Consider the following 14998-nt stretch of genomic DNA (forward strand, 5'->3'; position numbering starts at 1 on the left):
CAATGTCCCTCTAAAATGCTGTGTTGTGCCTTGTTGCTTGACCCCTCCCTTTCAGTATGGAACATTAAAAGGTATCATTTGGCACAAAAAGGAGCAAGAAAGGTGGATGAGTAATAACCAGACACCTCCACAAGTGGTTGCAAAGAAACAAAGAATTGTTTAGATCAGAGTACGGCAAAACGTTTCAACACTATGCAACAATAAACCACGATTGGGTGCTTGCTCATATAGGTGTTGGAACTGCAGAAGGTGGTTTGTGATAAAGGAGGATTAGACTGGTACCAGAATCATGAAAGGAGCGTAACCTGGAACAGCTGCACACATGTGCCAAATGTTCTCCGGACAGTACCTGGGAAAGAAGGTTCCAACCGATGATATGAGGGTGAGCAAAATGCTAAAGTTATAGGTCACTCCAGAAAGGCAAGACTAGTCATTTCCGAAGCCTCTTCTCAAAACCTGGAAGAGGACCAGATCCGACGAGTTCTAGGGACAGTCCGAAAGTTGGAATAAGGTGACAATCCAAGTAAGGGGCGATGGACGGTGTAGCCGATGCAACAGGCAAAGATCTAGTAACCGAAAAGACTGTCCAAGACAAGGAATAACAGACTGTTAAGGCTAGAGGAAAGGGAGGTGAGGAAAAGGATAGAAATAGAGCAGGCATGGCAAGGCAGGAGCAGGTCCAACAAGCAAAGTACCCCTGAAGAACAAGGAGACCGCTCGGTTGAGGAGCCACAAGCGTTGCCTCGGTTCGCGGTATAGCGGAGCTCTTACGTTCGTAATGTAACCGTCCCCCGTGAGCTCAACTTCCGTCTCCGCTGATCTGGCAGTGAGGTGCGCCACTGCTTTTGTCACAGAAGCGATGCCTGTCCCCATATTGATGCAGTTAACCAATGCACTCACTGCACGGGTGCAAGGTCTGCAACACTTCTGGCACCCCTACAACAGCTTTATTTTTGTGCACTAAAATGTCATAAACTGATTTTGTGAACTGTGGATTTCAAGCACTTTTGGGCCCCAATGGATAAATAAAATATTGGAAGTCTTAGGGAAAACTAGGAAGACATTTTAAAACCTGAATGCAAATTTATATAAAGACTGCTGCCCATATTAAGGGCCTCAGCCTTTAAATGCAGCGGTAATGGTATTACCGTCGCATTTATCGGTTGGCCCAATCATGAATCAGGCGGTAAGTGGGAGTTTTACCTCCAGCTTTTTGCGTGAGGAAAAACGATCCCCTTACCGCCTGTTTTTTTGGCCGTTTTTGCCACTATTACTGATGGCGTTTATAACGCGCCCCCACCACCCCATTGGGTACAATGGACCCAATGGGGAACGGCCAGACCGCAACTCGTGATCCGGTGCTAATTTGCAGTATTACCGCCAGAACTCCAGCAGCCTGTGTTGATCACCTCCCAGGCAAGGGTGGCTGGTTTTGTCTTGTAGAGCTTGTGCTGGATGCTCCGAGGAAGAGCCCTGCTAAATCCCTGACTAGGCAGGATTTCTCTAACAACCTGAAGCAAGAACACAGACATCAGCCTATTAGGATAATTGTGCAGACAGCAGAACAAAGTGTTCATACGTGGCTATACATCACCTTTCCGGCGGGTGTGTGATACTTCTACAAAGTACTTGGAACAGCTGAAACAGCACCTTCATACGTTATATGGAACAAAGCAAGAGCAAAAAACACAGCCTAAACCACACCATTTGATGCATAAGAAATATAAAATGAGGACATTTAGGGACAACCTTTGGTAGACTTTCATGGCAACTTGCAGCTGCACACTATGAGTCTTAAGAAAACATTTCAAACCTGTCAAACCTAGCAACCTGATTAGTCATACAGATGGCCCTACACGGAGACACCCATATGTGCCATCGACTCCGAAGAGATATGAAACCATAGCAACCATGTCGGATATCCTGCGGACAGACTAATGAGCTCCGGATGAGCAAGAAAAAAATCTGGCACCACCAAACAGCACACATTTACAAGCCCTGAAACTAGTGATGAAACACTACACGCATGATATAGTCCTTAGACACAAACATCTGCCGTCAATTGGCTCTGGAGAGAAATGACACAATACCAACCACGCCAAGGAACTTAGACCTACGGAGCACAGAGTAACGAGCACTGCATAACTGAGACAAATTCCCGCACAACAAAACAACACTCAATGTAACACCTTGAAAGTACAGATGAAACACTACAAAAAGAAAAGCATTCTCCCAGAAATCCCAGATTCCCACTCCCAGGAGAAATGACTAGAATATGTAAATTTCTTCCCTAGCAAAATAGATACAATGTAATGATCTGCCATGCCCGCTCAGGCTTGCACTTCTGTATCGCACACAATCACAGGCGTTACCATGACTGCATAAAGAAACGGCACCTCAGTGAGTGTTATAGCTACTACTCAGGGCAAATATCAGCTACTAATGCCAACATCTCCTTCGGCACTATCTGCATCATCATCGTCAATGGATGTCTCCCTTAAAGTCCCCATGCGGTTTCCATGTAGGTCAAGTAGACCCTCTCTAGTCAACAGGTCTTTCCAGATCCAATGAGCATCTACAACTACAGCGCCATCACAGACCTAATGTGCCCGGCATTAACAATTCACTGCAATGACCAACTACTAGAGGGAATCCAACCAGGCTTCCAACAGGATGCAGCACAGAAGCAACCATTCTCCTTCTCCTGTATCCTTTTCATCCTCCTGGTTTAATGGCAGCTGGCTTTCTCTTCTGCTTGGCCTTCAGGCAGATTCCAACACAAATATCTCTAACACACACATCAACACACTGAAAATTCAACTTAGGAGTTGCTAAATCCTTGATGTTGCCTCCTTTTTCTTTCAATGCTGCTTTTAATCGAGAATTCACACTCCACATCCCATTGCCAAAGCCAGTACCAACAAGACCTACTCAGCTTCTTCATATACATAGAGACACACTGGGCCTCATTACGAGTCCGGCGGTAACTGAGGTGGTAAAACTGCCTGGTTACCGCCGGACTCGTATTACCATTCCGCCTCCGTGATTCCCGGAATTACCGGGTCATTACAACCCTGGTGACCAGGGAATTCCGGAGGCGGAATGGTGTAAATCCCCATTCCCATTAAATCCCATAGGACTCAATGGGAATGGGGATCATGGAAACACCGGCACTATCTTGTGATGGTGCCGGTGTTTCCTCGTCCGCCTGCAGGCGGGCGGTGTTAAACCCGCCAGGTCAGACCTGGCGGGATTGACACCTCCGCCTGCAGGAGTCGTGATCACCCAGTATGGAAGCAACTGTGGCAGCGGGTTTACCGCCACCGTTGTTTCCATACCGGGTGAGTTGGAATGAGGCCCACTGAGATTTGGTTGATGGGATGGGCCTCGTTAAACCTAAAAGTTTCTGTTTTTATGGATATCAAACAACAAGCACATTTAACCGAAGCGCAGTATCAGAAATGATGAGACCAAATTAGCCCTACTCACCTAAAAAGGCAGTTTCTGCTGCAAATGGTCCCACTTCCGTTGTACCCTTGCAGCATACTGAACAAGAGTAACAAAGCAAAGTCCCTTGGAATGGTATTTGAACGCAGACTCAGCCAGGACTACCACAATAAAGCAGCATAATATCAACTCCAACATCTCAACGCAGAAATCTCCAGGATCTACCAGGACAATGTCCTACTGCCTGGTTTAAAACCATACTTGTGTTCCTCAAGCATGCACAACAAAAAGCACCCCATCTGCTCTGCAGGCCATTGTGCAAAACAGAATTTGTTCAAAATTGGGTTCCCGACAGGAGATTGCCCCGGAAGCACCGTCGCTTGATCGGAATGTAATATATTTAAAACACACTGTGCTTCCAGGGTAAAGGACATTATCTGGAGGAAAGAGCACCCTGCATCGGAATTCATCTCGCTCGGGGCAATCACGCTATACAATCTTAATGAGAGTAATGCTGCAGAGTTCTCAAACAATGATTTTTAATGTTGACGAGATTCTCATAGAGCATGATTGTGCACAGTGTTTCGATCTGTCGTAAATTTCAAAACAGCCTTCTTCAGGTCAAACAATTACACATGATCTATTCATCAAATAATCCAATAACAACAGTAGTAATATAGTGGTTAGAACTTGAAATGTTTTACTGATAGAACACTGGATGTTAAACAAAATATGACCATTAAATCGTTTTGGTTTCCCAAAGATGTTTGGTGCCTATCTCCTAGAGACTTATTTAGGATATTTGAGTGTCACAGAAATGTAATTAAACAATCATTTAGTCCTAACAGGTTGGTGCCTTAAGGCTGGTAGAGGGCTGAGGAGCCAAGGGGATCCCCGAGGACCTCCTCCGAGGGCTGCATGGAGCCTTGTTGTATGTGGCCCTGGCCGGAGCAAGAGTGCACATTTGGTTACCCCGGATCAGGGGGGGTTCATGCAATGCCGCTACCCTCAGACTAACTGAAAGTAGAGGGGCGCTATACAACCTGCAAGTCTAAAACAGATGTTAAATCTTCCCTACGACAGAAGTTGGGCTACCCCTTGAGTTCCTAACCCACCGGTGACCCCATTCACTGGAACGCAGACACCATGGTGCATGGTTTTAAGAGATTCCAACTGGGACTCCTTTTTATTTTAAACATAACAAAAGCTATAAATTACCCCTTAAGACGCTAAACCACTTAACACTCCTAATGTCTTACCCCCTGGCGTGATTCCCCACCAAGGGTTCTGCCCCCATCAGCTCACCCTCCCTCAGAGAGGTCGAGGACAGACCCTTAGGGTTGGACTGACGGGACAAACCCCTACTCCATGTCCGGCACCACCCATCGCCCCTTCTCCTTCCTACCTCACGCCAGGGCATGTATGCCTATCTAGAACATAGACTACATAAATAACCATATATACATATATGTATATTCAACATGAAACATCCTCCATAGAACGGCTGTAGTGGAATGGGCACTCCTGATACAAAAAACGACCATGAAAAATTGAAAATAACAATCAGGCAGCGTAGCTATTATGCACGCATATTCATTGGTGTCAAACAGTCGTTTTACTGCACCATGGCTTAGCCATGGTTTAATAAATTTCCGAAACAGACTTCAATTTGTACCTTAATACAAAGTGCATAAGGGTCATAAAAAGAGGACTTCACAGTATCAGTCCAAAAGGAACATTGAATCGGAGTTTGTAAAGTGCTTTGTGCTGGAATCGATTTGTGAATTTAATTTCATTAGTTGTCTTGCAGATTCAAAACAAATAGAGGAAACGGGCACATTTGACAAATATCTATTTTAAGAAAGTTTAAGCTCTAACTTTGTCACTGCTGCTGGTTCACATAGTTCACAATGAACTTGAACGCTTGGAAGTCCTTTAAAGTGTCTAATAACTAAAGTGTCAATAGAGCTATAACAATGAAACACACATGTATAGAATTCCACAAATGACTATAGAGTCATTTACAAGATGCACATTGAAATTATACCAATTGCTAAAAGCACCATCATTTTATCTTATCTGAAATGACTAACATTGTGTAGTATAAGAGTAAAATGAGTATTTATTGGGCCTCATTACAATGAGGCCGGTCTGGAAACAAGGGTGCCGGTAAGCTCACCAGCACCCTTGTTTGTTGTTTGCCTGCCGTGGCCGCTCTGCCCGACAGGTCTGACCCTGCCAGGCACAGCAGTCATGGTAGGCAAACCCTTCATGGAAGCACCGGTGCCGGTGTTTCCGTGTCCCCACTTCCATGGGAATGGGGACTTACAATTTACAGACGCCTGACTTCCTGGGCCGCCAGACTCGTAATGAGCCCGTGGCACCGGGAAGTCAGGCGCTGGTAAATTATTACAGGTCCGGCGGCAACCCACCGGTTGCACCGGCAGGGTTACCGCCGGACCCGTAATGAGGTCCATTATCTTATGATAGAGTATTTTCTTTGCCTTCTCAGAATGGCTATAATGTGCATAGTGCATTTAGCCGAAACATGTATTATATTCTTATATTATCTTTCTGCTATCAAGGGCAATTAAAATACAATAGCTATAGTTAAAAAAAGATCATTCTCAATAGAGAGTGCTAGGGGTCCACTTTAGAGTAATTCATGAAGAAATGATGACATATTTCTGAAGCTATCACTTTCTAGTCATTGGATTTAGTCAAAACTATGGAAAGCAATTCCCATGAATCAACTGCCTAAGGTAGAAATACATGGCAGCCTCCCTTGGAGTTCAGGCCATTGACGGAATTTTACTATTGAACATGATTAGGCGTTTCTAATTAATGACCGCTGCCACCTCTGGGTGCTCAGTCACCTTGCTTAATCGTACCCATTTCAATAGGTCACTCTTATTGCCAGAGAAATCAGCAACCTGTATGGCAATTGGATAGCTTTGAAACACATTGTGTATAGGCGCTATATAAATAAACGATCATATCATATCATAGCTGGTATCGACATTTTTTAATGTCCCTTATGTGTTCCAAAACGCATACCATAAGTTTACGAATGGTACTCCGAAAATAAATTTTGTAACAATGACAGATCAGTCCATAAACCACCAAAGTGATACTACAATTGATCCTGTCTTTGATATAGTGTGTCCAACAAGCACATTTATTTATTTATTTGAATTTGTATTTAGTACTGGCCCAACCCAGAGGGACTCGGAGCAGCTTACAGGATTCAAATATTGAAAAGGCGGGAGTTGAAAAAAGAAAGTTACTAAATGTTTTCAGGAAAGGATATGAAGATTAGGGTAGACAAGAGATAGCAGTGGAGGAGGGCATGGTTATGTGTGTGGAAACGGGTATGTTTTGAGGATCTGTCTGAAAGTGGCGATGGAGGATGCAATGCGTATGTGAAGAGGTGGGGTGTTCCATGCCCTGGGGGGCTCAGTGTGTAAATGCTTGGTTTTGTGTGCATGTGAGTTTGCAGAGTGGGGTGTGTAGATGGTGTTGTTGGCTGGCTTGTCTGGTGTTTGTGCAGTGATGAGTTTGATTTAGTCATGAAGGTAGGATGGAGTTTTGAGGCGGATGGCTTTGAATACAAAGCAGAGTATTTGAAAGCAATTCTCTGAGGTACGGGGAGCCAATGGAACTGGGTAAGAGCGAGGGCAATGCGTGAATGTTTGCGTCGGTGGAGGATGAGTCTGGCTGCTGCTTTTCTATGGCTTAAAGGGGGGCAAGGGCGTTGATGTATTGCAGGTCGATTCAGATTGTTTGGTGACCATAGCATTTTTGCAAATGGAACATGCTCCACAGGAAATGGATCCTGTTTGTCCATTCAGGTAATTAGTTTTACTAGTTGGGTAATAGAGGCTCTTAGTAACTAAATCTGCCAGCTTTTTCCCGCGCCTATAGCTGATTTGAGAGGACTGTCCGATAATGGATAATGTGTGTGTTGGCTTACAGATGGGTCGATTGCATGCACTGGCTTGTTGTATCCATAAGGGGAAGGGCCAGTGTCTGGGCTGTTAGTTGTATGCAAGTGTTTGTTACATTGGGTGTGTGTTTGTGTGTTTCATGTGTAGTTTGGCTGGTAGTTATGATTGTTTGCAATGGCTTGCTGTGTCCGTAGGGGTAAGGTCCAGTTCCAGGGATTCTTTTTGCATGCAAGTGTTAGTTATGTTGGGTGTGTGTTTGTGTGTAGTCCGGCTAGGCCATAGGTCATGTATAGTACTTGGGAGGTCTGTTTGAGAGGAGTAGGTGCAGAGTCGCTAGTACATTGGTTACTCTCAAAGTTCTTCCACGTGTGTCCTGTGAAGGCATCATGAAGCAAGACACAGACAACAGATTCACTTTCTTAACAAAAATTACACCAATTGTTAAAAGCACCATAATTGTATCTTATCTGAAATGACTATCATTGTGTAGTATAAGAGTAAAATAAGTATTTATTGGGCCTCATTACAATGTATATGTCTCATTATTGTATATGTCAGGATGGGTTAAGGCCTAACTTGTCCTGTGCTAAGGTGGGGTTTCCTATCTATAGAAACTAAGGATCATCTGTGTCAGTAAGTTCAACTTAAAAGTCTGTCTGTATCCCAAACCTATACTAGCCTTCCCAACTAAAGACAGACAATGTGTAGGGATGGCAGCACCAAAAGAAACAGTGTTCAAAATAAAGTTCTGAGCTACTTCTAGCTCAGGCTTGGTTCAGCTTCCCCTTCCCCAAGTTCAAAATATTTTCACAAGGAAACAGGCCTCTGGGTTCCCTTCCCCAAGTGTACCCAATTCCAAAAATACCCCAGGGGTCTCTTCCCCCAAGTTCACCACAGCTCCAGGATATCTCACAATTTTCTTCCCCAAGATTAACGCAGTTCCAAATGCTTCAAGTATCTTGGTTTTCACCAATATTGCACAGTTCCAGGATACCTCAGGGTTCCCTTCTCCAAGATCAAACACAGTTCCAAACAGTTCAAGTCTCTTGTTTTTCTCTGATAGTCTCAGTTTCAACTGGTAGTCCTTTTGACTCGTACCAACACAAATGCTCTCTTTCACTTCAGCTTCTTTATTACAAAGCCTTTGTCTATGGGCTCTTCTTGGTTCTTTCCCAGGTTAGGCTAATTGGTCTAGTCACAGTTGTCAGACCACACTGTCCACCCATGACAGGTCACTCAACGGATAACCCTTGTTGCTTTGTAATGCTCTTTAGGCCTTCTTGATTAACACTGGTTTTCCACCTAGCACCAGTGTTACCATTCAACATCTGCTGCGGTTTCTCGCTCTCTCTGGCAGCTTAGGGCTTAACCACCATTTGTGTATTGGCAGTCTTTTGGCATTGCCACAACTTGCATTTCACCATTTGTATATTGGCTGTCTTTTGACTTTGCCACAAGTTACATTCAGCTTGCCCCTTTGAGTTCAACAACTTGTCTATCACAATTGCTTTTCATTAAGTTCAAAAATGTTCATAACATCTTTCACTTTGGTTCCTTAATGCTTGTAACAAATGTAATTCCTTTCACCATAGCACATATTCGTTTTCCACTTGTGCTACAATTTCACATGCTCACCATGTCTTCTCTTTAGTTCAGCGTGCAATATTTGCTGTTGGTTTCCCACAATACTTGGCACCTTTTTCATTATTCATTATTACTGCATTGCATTTCCCAAAACACTTTATAATGGATTCACAATTCTTTATTTTTTCCATTCGGGTTCCAAATCCTCTCATTACACGCCTTTCGCTTGTGCGTAAAAAATAAAGTGCCTGATTCACAGAGCATTTTCCTATGGGATTGCGCCATTATAAACGCTTCCATGAATCAGGCCTCAAATGTCTTACAATCGCATTAGAGCACCCCAGTACGAGTTTTCTCTCTCTCGTACTCACCCGGGCTGCTCTGCTTCGCTCGGCGTCTTCTTCATTCTGCTGTGCGCTCCCAGATACATGTCGAGAGTTACAGCGAGCAGCGCTTGCTTTCGGAAAACCCTTGGGTAATGTCTCACGGCCGTCAGGAGTTCTCTGTGTTCCCCAGCTCCACCTGGGAGCACGTAACACCAGCAAGTCTTGGGGGTTTGGTCCTCTTGTGGCCCACTTGGGTCGCAGCACTTCCTTCCTCCCCAGGGTACACACAGTGTCCTCTCTGCCAGTCCGGCTCATGCCTGCTCCTTGCTGCACGCCTGCCACCTTCTCTCCAGAGAAGTTCTCCCTGCTGTGCAGTGTGGGACTGCTTTTAAGCACCTGTAGCCTCTCAATAGGTTTCAGGTGCAGGTAGTTTGCTTGATCCTCATTATACCAATTAACAGGCCTGTTCCTTTATAGGCATCTTCTTAGTCTCAGTACTAAAGTGATGAAACTGACTAGAAGTGTACATTACTCCTAGTCGCTTCTTCCTCGTCCCAGTCTTAAAGGGATACACTTTAAAGTCATTATGTTTGTGTAGAAGAGATGTGGACTGACAAAACCCCATGAAGGAAGGGGGAGGGTAGGATTCATTCTCATAGCAAAAAGTGGGTACCATGGCTCACCTGCAGACACTTTGCTCACTTCCCAAGGTCACCCAACCACCCAGGTGATCCTCCCTAACATATCCACCCTCAGGGTCAGGATCCAAAAGCAATGGCCTTTCCCTGACCACCTGAGAGGAAGATGCAAGGGAAGTAGATGGGAGGATGCCCTCAGGATCCTCAGAGTCTTCAGAGTTCATCTAGTTGCAACCCAATGGTGCCCTCCAATTTTCCAAGTGCAATACATTGGCCACTTCCACCACCCCTCCAAGCTCAACACACAAGCCACTCCCACCAATTCCTCTAAGTGCAATACCTTGGCTACTCCCACTAGCCCCTCTCAGCGTAGCAGGAATGACCAGACACAAAGTGTGCTTCTGAGTGCAGCAAGAGTAAACCACTAATGTGACGCATGGCTAGTCTTAACACATGTATCGAAGTGTGACGCATGGCTAATTTTCACGATTAGTCACAATTCTATCTAATGTGACGCATGGCTAGTCTTTTCAAATATATCTAAATATGACGCATGGCTGATCTTCACAGTTCTATCTAGTGTTATGAGTGGCTAATCCTGAGAAATGCATCCAAATGTGACGCATGACCAATCATCACAATTTGTCTATTGGATCTTGTTTCCTACCCCCACTAAACATCTTAGTTCAGCACCTTTCCTGCCCCAAAGTACATCTAAGATTAACACATTTCCTCCCCCTACAATACATTGATTGATAATTGTTGACAATATGTAATTACAACTTGAAAAATGTTAGAGTTTGTTTTAACTTTAGGTTTTAACAGTTATGATCTTGGATTGCTTCTAGCTTTTTTATATGCGGGAACTACTGTTTTGTTTTTACGGTAATCTCTTTGTAAAAATGCGTTTACTCATCTGTTCACACGCTTCACTGAAGTCGTTTTTCTTTAGAACAATTCCGTCTAGCTCTAAAGAACTCAGAGAAGGTTTTATTAATGTGTATAAAATGGATGTACATGCTGTTCTCTGACAGGACATAGTAGTTTGCACCAAAGTATCTTCCACTTCAATGAGGTCTAAAACATTCAACATGTGTTGTGCTTTGATTCATCGAGAATTTGCGATTTAAATCATTCTCATCTACATATTTGCAAACACCTAAATACATTACTAACCCTAAATAACAAGCATCCATACACAAATAAACACATAATCATATTCCTGTTCATCTGTGTACATTTAAAACTATGTACAACATGTACATGGGTGTGAATGATGCAGTCAATCAAAACCCTTTGCAGTAGCTTGCTCCATTTTTGTTGTTATGGGGAGGGGCCTGCCCTTATTTGCTAGCTTTCTCCAGGGTTGCCCACCCCAGGAAGCCTTTCTCTCATTGTGGTGCCCCACGCATCCACAAAGTCCTGAGAGTGGCCCGATGCCATGGGGGGCTGCTGCACTCACCACCACCTAGCTCGCACCTTGACAGCATCCATTCTGCCCTGTGTCCCAGGGGAGCATTGCATTCACTGCCGCCATCCCCAGTGATGCCCTCATCATCTTTGTGGTGGCCTCATGCCATAGGGGCACCTCACCACCCCACTGGGCACATGTTAATCTCTTCAGGTTGTATCCCGGTTGCCATGGGGACATGCTGGCTCGTGTGGCAATTCAGAACACTGAGTTCATAGGTCAGGCCGCCACTTCCATCTTCTGTGCCTGAGCAGCGCACAGGGCGGGCCGCCCATTCTCCTTTGTCCTCCAGCACACCACTGGGGCTCTTCCACTGGGCGCAAGGATGCAGCGGCCCAGGACCTATGCTCTTCGACGCCCCACTCGAATGACACTAGGTAGGGCGGACTTTGGTGAATGCGCTCCATTCCCTAATTTCTTCAAAGGCCGCTTCTGCCATATGTGGCCCAGGAGGACTTCACTTATGGGCACACCCCATCTGGCCCCTGAGCGGGCCATCAGAGGTCATGCCACCTCAGACGCATGGCCCATAGTCATTTGTTCTGTTCCTGCTGGACAGGTGGAATCACAAGCAGGCTTCATGGCTGCCTGGACTGCACTGGACATGCAGCCTGGGCCAATGGTTGATTACGGCTGAACCTGCCACACGCAGCCCAGTTGATGATGCTTATCTAGCCCTGTGGGCCACTGAATTCTGTGCCCCCTTTTACTCCCGGGAGATGATAGTGGCTGCCTCTTGCCTCTCTCTCTCCTCCAACCATCTTTTCCAATGATTACTTTACTCAACTTTCTCTTCCCTACACCGTCCATTCCTGGGCAGGGGAGGCTTTGCCCATTGTTCTTTTTTTATTTGTATACATTCCACATTGAATTTAAGGGGAATCTGTGATGACCCAGAGGTGATTATACCAAGAAACCTGGCCTGGACCATTTTCATGCGGCCAGGGAAAGGCAGGCGCTTCCTGATCCTGACCCTGGGGGTGGTATTCTGCAGGAGGATCACATGAGAGGGGGACTCGGGTTAGGATAATTGGGAGAACCCTCTAACTAACTTCCCTTAAGACTCTACAGATTTGATAGCCTATTGAAAAATTGGGGCCTTTGATACAAAAAAAGAAATCAGAACATTGGGGACTTCAAGTCCAACAATGCCCGAAGTACTGTGATAAGGAAGAGGGACTCAGAGGCACTTAACTGCAGTATGCAGTCTAGTGGTTCTAATGACGCACACCAGAATGGGACTTTTGAATATTTAAGGCCCCCTCAGGTGCAGGCCATTAGAACAAGAAGGTTCAGTAGTTGCAGATGTTACCAGTTGCAGTTGCAGCAGAAGTAGAAAGAAAACAGAGCCGCTGCTATCTGTATCACAGATGTCGGACCTGAGAGGGTCTCTGAGATTGATGGCCTTAAATTCAGATTTTGAGCAGTTGTAAGCAGTGTTGTGGCAGGCTTTCCCCTTGGAGAGAGACTCTCCTTATTGCATGCTGTATCCCGGTGGCTGGCAAGCAACGGAGTGCGCTAGGAGCAAGAAAAGCTCCTTTCGCGATCAGCGCGGGCAGCAGGAAAAAGACTGAAACTGTCTGTCATGCAGCAGGCATCAGAAGAGGCAGAATGAGCAGTGGTAGCAGATCGTGCAGATGCATATGCAGTAACCGGTGAGTTTACCATTGTCTGGTAATCCTGGTGTGCTCCGTAATCCACCAGTGGCTGCTGATATCAATTTTGAATACTGAAGTAATTATAAGGAAGTCACATTGGTGTAATAAGAACTTTATAAAAAGACAAGAAAATAAAGGTTAGAATCAGTGCTACCTAAGACAACAGTATTGCCAAGGCAAAGAGAGGGTAATATTGAAGCAAGTTAACTATAACCACCATTGCCAAAGTAAAGAGGGGATAATACTTCCAAAAGCATATAATCCACATTGGAAAAATAACAAGAGAATATTATGGCAGAAAGATTGTAACCATTGTTGCCAGACTGAGGAAGAGGCAATAGTTCAACAGGATATCAACAAGCATTGCTAAACCAAAGAGGGGCAAGTGTAATAAAGAAACACTGTCAGCTGTTATTTGATGTGAAAGTTGGAAAGCAAGAGAGCAGGAGAGAAGCCCTCCTGGTAGAAAGGATCAAGGGGGAGGGGAGCATAACCTGCATTGCATGTCCCAAATACAACAGTAGAACCAACAGTACCAATGTGTATCATGTCTTCCCAGAGGAAGTTGTGACTTTTGATGCTGTTGAAATTCAAAGACTATTCTAAAAGTTTTGAAGTAAACCTTAGCACAGAGTACTTGTAGTAGTGTTAGGAGGTTTTGTTCTGGCAGGGAAGTATACCAGGAAAGGGATATGTTAGTGGAAATTCTGGCAGGTAATTGGACCAGGAAGAATCATTGACGTACTGCATTGTGGTTGAAGGTTGTGGCAAAGAAGAAGTGGGAAGGCCACTAAAGTCTTCTACAAATTGAAGTGGAATCATCCTGGCATAACATCGTTGTTGATACAGAAGAATTGTGAAAGTACATTTGTGTTCATAAGAAAAAGACATTGTGTTGAACTTGTATCTGTAAATGGAGAAACAACACATTTTTGTCTGGTTGAACCTTTGTTAAAGTCCAAGTGAAAGTCTTTTGGAGTAAGAAGAACATTATGATCAGAACTTGGCTACAAAAAGGAACTTTCCTATTTCAACCTTAGATTGAAAATCCTGCTTTTAATCTGGGGAAGGGGATCCAGCCGAGGTTACAAGGATACACAGTTATAAGGTTTGTGGTGAATTTAACTGATATTTCGTTTACATTTGAATTGCCATACACTACCTCTATGAGTATGAAATATGTACAAGTGTGAGGGACACATTCCTTTTATTAGAGGGTTTTCCTTTAGTTTTTTTTTTGATAGGCAGGGAAATCCTCTGTAGGTTAGGGATAGTGAGGCATTTGTCACACCCTTTTGAGTTAATAAAATGGCTACTCATGAAAAACCTTTACCAAGTTGTCCGCCTCACATTCTGACCCCTCACAGATCCTTCCCTGAAGCTACTTTGATCTGGGGTGGAACAAATTAGCACTTGTGGATAGGCGCGTTATAAATGCCATATCATATTATATGCACGCAGATGAACCCTAGAGCCCGAACAAAAAAGTTGAAGGCAGAAAAAACCTCCAGTAGTCGAAGTTGGATCTGCGGGAGTGAAAGGATCTGTGTGATGACTGCCCCGCCAAAAATGTCAACTAAGTAAATGCTGACTTCCACTACAGCAAGGCGCAGTGATCACACAGATTACTTGTTCCCCTCATCCCCCTCCCCCCTTCCCCCCCACCAACTTACCTTTTTGGCAGCACACTTCTGTGTGTGTGCCGCTGACTCACCTCTAACCCTGCGGCATCAGTACCCTTCCACTAACGTGGGTTGGAACCGTGCTTAGAAACTGAACTCATGTATGGTATTAGGTGTGTTATAAAAACACCTATTAAGTAAATTACACTGAACAAAGGGAGCGGGGGACACCACTGCAACCGCTGCTCCCCTTATTTGGTTTAATGGGAGTCCGAAATTATGTACGGCGCAAAGGCGCAATATTG

At 44.7% G+C, this 14998-nt stretch overlaps 1 protein-coding gene across 4 annotated transcripts in view; it reads left to right on the forward strand.

Moving 5' to 3' along the window:
- NELL2 (neural EGFL like 2) overlaps window positions 1–14998 on the forward strand; it is an 871367-nt gene that overhangs the window by 501693 nt on the left and 354676 nt on the right. The gene's annotated exons all lie outside the window — the stretch shown is intronic.

The sequence above is a fragment of the Ambystoma mexicanum genome, chromosome 12 (assembly GCF_040938575.1).
Source record: "Ambystoma mexicanum isolate Mex_15411 chromosome 12, UKY_AmexF1_1, whole genome shotgun sequence".
NCBI lineage: Eukaryota > Metazoa > Chordata > Amphibia > Caudata > Ambystomatidae > Ambystoma > Ambystoma mexicanum.